We start from the raw sequence: 7,500 nt of genomic DNA, 5'->3' as shown, positions 1-7,500 counted from the left end.
ATACCATTTCTTGACACCATTGGGCTGTGGGGATCAGACTATTCCTGCCATAGACTCAACGTAATGGCGTAATCACACATTGCCTTCTTGTAGTATATCTTTCTAACCCATCAGGACGACTCAACTCGCTCTGCTTCAGGTATTTTACGAGTCTCGTGTGCGGAGATACCACAGAATTACTCGATAGTTTTCCCCCTCTTTCGCACAGGCAGGCACTGTGCGTTCCACATTTTCCCTGTCGAGGCACGCTAATGTTCACCGAGCAGTTGGTTCCGTCAGGCGAGGGCGCAGCGGAGGCGATAAAGGGAGCTCGTGCAACGGAAAGCTGCAACACCTGGGGAACTTCAGTTAAGAAGCTGCAACACCTGGGGAACTTCAATTAAGAAGTTACAACGCCCGGGACGTTCTAGTTTAGGGTACTTGCAACACCTGAGTGGGTAGAAGGGGGGGGGGGGCGAGCTTCAATTTCGAAGATGAAACTTCCTGGGAGCTCTAGCGAAGAAGCTCAAAGGCCTGGGAGTTTTAGTTGGGATGATGCAACACTTAGGACGGTCCGGTCAGGAAGTCGCAACACACATGCAACATCTGCGGGAGCTCTAGTTGCTACACCGGGAAAGCTACATCGCCTACACGCGCGCACACACACACACACACACATACATACACACACACACATACGAACACACACACACACACACACACACACACACACACACACACACAAACACACACACACACATACACACACATACTCACGAACACACATCACACACAAACACAAACAAACATAAACACACACACAAACAAACTTCATACGGGTTTGTAGAACAGCATACAGACCAATATTCAATGGGAGGGGAAGGAGGAAAATAAAGAAAAAGAAGAGAAAACAAAAGGAAAAAGTTTGATAATCGTCGTAATATCAATATTCAAAATCCTTAGTAAAAAAGGTAAAAAACAAACAAACAAAAGAAAGCACTGACGTGTATTCACTCAATGTTGTCTATTACTTATTCACCGGAATGCCTGTAGACTTCCAGCATGTAATTGGTTTTGAATATTTTCCTGTAATAGTTAAACTGCAATGCTACAGTCAAGTACATTGTAAATAGACTGCTATTGTTGAAACATAACATTCTGATATGGTTAGAAATAAATAACGCAATATTTTAGCGAGAGTTTCTATTTGTTTATCTATATTCCTTCGAGTTTGTTATGCAAGAGAAATACATCGTCCGCCATCCTTGTCATATTTGATGGATCTGAGATACGATGCTACAAAATGTGGGAGAACTGATAATAATAGTTTATTATCAGGTAATAGGTGTTAATAGGGAATGTAAGTATGTTTGATTTGTGGAGAACGATATTTGTATTTGTAAAAGTCTCATAATGGTGATTGGGAAAACAAACAAACGAACATGGTATTTGATCTGTAGACCGAAAAAAACTGTAAGGTTTAGTTGATGAAATTTAGTGCAATGAACAATAGAATCGGTACTTTTGAATTAGTTGTTTGTTAATCATGACTGGATAACCTAAAGGCACTTTGTGCGTGTAGCGTCTAACTTTGAAAATGGAATACCTCTGGTTCAGTATTACTGTTTTGTGAAATTCCATTTGAAAAAAAGGAAAAGAAAAAATATATATATATATACTAGCTAAACGCAGATACTCTGTCCACACTCACGCTCAATGAGGAATAAAGTTCTTCGCCTTTGAACAACAGTATCACATAATTGAAAACAAAAATCAGAAATGAGTAACTACCAAACATTTATTGGAAAAGGGGTGTGACTCACACTTTTAAAAATTCGAGGCATCGCTGTTATACCTTCGTCTAGGTAGCAGTTAGCCGAAAGTAATTTTTATTCTGGAATATGTATTGTATGAGAATAGCTTGATACCGGGCGATTTGAACGTCATCAATCGTGGTGACGGTAATATAACGTATCAGGTGTTGGTGATAAACGACCTCTTGTTTTACCGTAGCAGTTGTAAATATGTGGTGACGAATTACTTGACAGGGGCATATTCTATAGAGTAATGATCCAAATGAGATAAAATACGCTAGTGAAATTAGTCATGTTGACACTACGACATAGTTCATTGCATCTACTTCTCACAAGGTATTCATTGTAAATTGATAAAGCTTATAATATCTGAAAGATTTTAATAGATACCTTTATTTCTTGATTTGCGATACGACAAATTCCCGAACATCTTACGCGTCTAAGGCGAACGGACATTAACTTTGTCATATGTTTGTAGAGTAAAAGTGTCATTCATCTTGTATTTTGCAAATGGAAATAAATGACTTGATTAATTCCTGTTGCCGTGGAATTTGCATCATAATCCTCATAATCTATTCATGAGTAATGAGAGGCCGAGATATCTTCCACTTCCTTTGGTCTCTCGTTATCTCCAATTTCTCCCTCTCTTCCATTTATCTTAGACTCTCACTACGTCCTTAATTATCTCTTAATTATCTCTATCTCTTAATTTCCTCTATATATCTTATCCTCTCTCTATCTTCACTTATCTTGTTCTCTATGGCTTTCATTTATCTTGATCTCTCTCCCTTTCTTATCTACTAATTTTGGTCTCCCTCTCCCTCCTCCATTTGCCCCGAAAGGAAAGAAAAATTATGATAGGAGAGAGATAGAGCGAGAGAGAGAAAGAGTGAGAGAGAGAGAGAGAAAGAGAGAGAGAGAGAGAGAGAGAGAGAGAGAGAGAGAGAGAGAGAGAGAGAGAGAGAGAGAGAGAGAGAGAGAGAGAGAGAGAGAGAGAAAGAGAAATATGAGAAAGAGAAATAAGAGAGAAAGAGAGAGAGAGAAATTGAGAGATATAAAGCCCGTAATTTCCCTATTTCTTTAGGCCTTTTTTTTCAGTGACTCGTTGGTGGGATGGCATTGTTTAAGAAAGATTATTTTGGAGGAATTATTGTCTTGAATTTCTCTCTGACTCTCTCCTTACCTCCATCTCCCTGTCTTTGGCACTGACTCTGTCTGACTGGGTTTGTCTTTGTTTTTTGTTCCCTCTCTCTCTCTCAATTTCTCTTTCTCGCTTATCTCTTTCTCTCTCTCTCTCTCTTGCTTACCTCTCTTTCTCGCTTATCTCTCTCTTTCTCTCTCTCTCTCATCTCTCTCTCTCTCTCTCTCTTTCTTGCTTACCTCTCTTTCTCGCTAATCTCTCTTTCTCTCTCTCTCGCTCTCTCTCTCTGTCTCTTTCTTGCTTACCTCTCTTTCTCGCTTATCTCTTTCTCTCCATCTCTCTCTTATCGCTCTCTCTTCTCTCTCTCTTTCTCGCTTATCTCTCTTTCTCTCTCTCTTATTTCTCTTTCTCTCTTTCTTGCTTCTCTCTCTCTCTCTCTCTTATCTCTCTCTCTTATTTCTCTTTCTCGCTTCTCTCTCTCTCTCTCTCTCTCTCTCTCTCTCTCTCTCTCTCTCTCTCTCTCTCTCTCTCTCTCTCTCTCTCTTTCTCTTTCTTCCTCTCAATTCTTGCCATATTTCCCTCAATGCGTTTAGTAATCCCGTCATGCAATATCATTTCATGATTGCACTTTATGGCTCATCAAAAGATTAACGGGAAAGTAAGAAAAAAGGATAAAAAAAAACATATGTGAATACAAAGGAGAAGAAAGAAGAAAGAGGTAAGAGAGGGGAAGAGAAAGAGGAGAAAGAGGAAGATGTAAATATGAGCGTTAAGAAAGGGTGGAGGGAGGAGAGGTGAAGGGATGTGCATTTCTTTGAAGTGAAACGACAGTGGAATTAGAAGCAAGTGAGATAAACGAAAAGAAGGAGAGAAGGAAGAGGGAGCCGAAGAATGGTCTGAGTAGAAATGAAAAGTGAAGAATTATTTATAATGATAATGATAATGGCATCAAAATAATGGTACCGATAAATACGGTGATAATGATAAGGGTAAATATATATATATATATATATATATATATATATATATATATATATATATATACATATATAATAATAATAATAATAATAATAATAATAATAATAAGGATGATAATGATAAAAAATAATGATACTAACAATAATGATGATAGTACAACAACGACAGAAATATTGATAACAATAAAAGAAAACAACATTAATAATGATGATGATTATAAAAGCAACATCATTGGTCATCCTAGTAATGGCAATGATGATTACGAATGCGATAGGAAAAGGAAGTTGTTTTTTTTAATCATTTATCTATTAATCTAATTATTCACCATTATTCATTTTATCTCGACTCTGCATCTGGAGGCTGAATCGTGAGTCACGGTGAGTCAACAAACGACAGCACAGCAAAGTCTTAACCATCTCGACTCATACTCAAGAAACGTGAGTCACGATGAGTCAACAAACGACAGCACAGCAAAGTCTTAACCATCTCGACTCATACTCAAGAAACGTGAGTCACGATGAGTCAACAAACGACAGCACAGCAAAGTCTTAACCATCTCGACTCATACTCAAGAAACGTGAGTCACGATGAGTCAACAAACGACAGCACAGCAAAGTCTTAACCATCTCGACTCATACTCAAGAAACGTGAGTCACGATGAGTCAACAAACGACAGCACAGCAAAGTCTTAACCATCTCGACTCATACTCAAGAAACGTGAGTCACGATGAGTCAAACGAGGCGACTGACTGCTCACACACACACATCCTTAATCACTGTGACACTAACAGCTGGACTATCATAGACTAATTGCTATCATTTAAGGCAATACGACGGCGTAATTACCCGGCATGTATGTAAGGGTGATTATCCTCTGTAATGGGCCTTTTATCTTGTTTGTGCTCCACAGGGCTGGTGAGATGCGTGGGAATTCGTCGAAAATATGAATAAACAAGAAAAGAATAAGAAGAAAAGTGGAAATTCGTCGAAAATATGAATAAACAAGAAAAGAATAAGAAGAAAAGTGGAAATTCATTGAAAATATGAATAAACAAGAAGAAAATAAGAAGAAAAGTGGAAATTCGTCGAAAATATGAAAAAAAAAACAAGAAAAGAATAAGAAGAAAAGTGGAAATTCGTCGAAAATATGAAAAAAAAAAAAAAGAAAAGAATAAGAAGAAAAGTGGAAATTCGTCGAAAATATTTATAAACAAGAAGAAAATAAGAAGAAAATAGTTTGGATTTTTAAGAATAATAATAATAAATAGAAAAAAAGAAAATAGTTTGGAATTTCAAAAATAATGATAATAAATAGAAGAAAAAAAATCAGTAATTGGGATGGATAAGAGAGAGATGTTGATGAATAGGGAATGGAGTGGATTGTAAAGAAGATGGAGAGGAAGATGGAAAAGATAAGAGGAAGATATTAGATAGATATAATAAGATTATAAATACCACGAAAAAGAACAGAGAAAGTGTGTTTCTGCGACGGAAAGGTCGTATGAAGACCCATGTTCGATTGCAGTTTGATATGTCAGCTATGACATTATACAATCGCACCTGCGTGCTAAAGTATATCATCATCATCTTGATCATCATCATCATCATTATCACACGTATCACCATAATCATCACATTATAATAATCATCATTATCATCATCACCATCAGCATCACGATAATCATCACTGTCAACATCATCACTAGAATCAACAGAATCCTCACCGTCATTATTATCATAGTCACCATTATCATAATCATCATCCCCATAATCTTCACCGTCACCATCATCATTATCACCGTCACTATCATCAACACTGACACCATCATCATCATCACAAGCTTCACCATACTCATCACCATAATCACCATAATCATCATCATTATTGTAACCGTAAAATTAAACTTGGAAAAAAAAAATCAAACATAATTTTCCATAGCCGTAACGGAAATGAATATTTCGTTACACATTGAATTAAATCATGTTTTTCATATGACTTTTTTTTTCTCTCTCTCTCTTTTTTTTTTTTTTTTTTTTTTTTTTTTTTTTTTTTTTTAATAGAAAGGACGTACTCGCAGTCTTCCTCTGGGGCGTGAAATACTAGTACCATTGTTAACATTAAGAAGAAATAATAATTGTTCTGATACGACGAAAGGAAATAATGATTATGGTGATATTGATGATGGCAGTAGTAATAGTGATAACAATAAGGATGGCAAAGATGATATTAGTAATGTTGGTATTAATGATAATAATGTTCATGATTTTATTAATTATGATAATGTTAATGAGTTCATTCATTATGATAATGTTAATGATGATATTCATAATGATATTAATAATAATTCAACAGGGAGGGGAGACTTCCAGCTATGTTGTTTACTCAGTTGTATAATCATGATGAGATTATCATAATGATGATGAGAACGGGAATGATATTTACTATGACGATAGAAATCATAGCAATATCTACAATAATGATAACAATGATAATGATAATAATGAAAATGATGATAATGATAGTAATGAAAATGATGATAATAATGATAATGATAGCAATAAGAAAATAAGAATGATATTGATAACTAAGACGTGTTATAAAAGCCGTTATCTTAATGGGAAAACAATCACAACTTTTTTATACAAACATTATAAAAAAATAAAAAAATAAAAAAAAATAAAGGAATAGCTAACATTTAATCCCGGACTTATTTACATTTTATCATAATTTCATTACTATTGACAGACTCTAAATATATATAAATCCACTATCAGTATGTTCAAGAGATATTAAACATGAAGATTATGTTTGCTTTGATATTTGAGCATTCTAGTGACAGCAAAAAAAAAAACAGTGTATCGATTACTATGTTTTTTTTGTTTTTGTTTTTGTTTTTCTTTTTTTTTCTTTCTTTCTTTTTTTTCGAAGTAGATGTGTACTTGACATGTTGGTGATGAATGACGATGGGGTTGGTAATAATAATTCTTTCATTACTGCCAAATTGGTGATGATAATTCTTTGATAGATAGAAAATTGGTTGTCACGATTCTTTGATAAATGACAGATTATGGATAATTCTAAGAAATTGGTGATAATGTTTTGATAACTGCCAAGGTGGTGCTCATAATTCTTTGAAAAATGACTGATTGGTGGCAATGATTCTTTGATAACAGACAGGTTGGTGGTAATAATTCTTTGAAAAATGACATGATGGTGATAATGATCATTTGATAACTGACAGGTTGGTGATAACAATTCTTTGAAAAATTACATGTTGGTGATGATAATTCTTTGTTAACTGACAGGTTGTGGTAATAATTCTTTGAAAAATGACATGATGGTGGTAATAATTCTTTGATAACTGACAGGTTGATGGTAAGAAAAAAAAATGATAACTGAGAGATTGGTTATAATTATTTGAAACGATATAATTCTGAGAATTTGCAGTCAACCAACCACCACTGCCCCGTGTCAAATGAATTTCTGTCTTGATAAAAATGAAGAAGAATATAGTTATTGTTTTGTTTTACCGAAAATTGAGTTTAATCGGACTGAAGTATATTGTCTTCTTCGTTTATTATTATTTT

Source organism: Penaeus japonicus, unplaced genomic scaffold (genome assembly GCF_977035675.1).
Source record: "Penaeus japonicus unplaced genomic scaffold, GWHDUDI00000001_assembly GWHDUDI00000033, whole genome shotgun sequence".
NCBI classification, from domain to species: domain Eukaryota; kingdom Metazoa; phylum Arthropoda; class Malacostraca; order Decapoda; family Penaeidae; genus Penaeus; species Penaeus japonicus.
The sequence above is the reverse complement of the archived record's forward strand: the minus strand, read 5'-3'. Positions refer to the sequence as shown.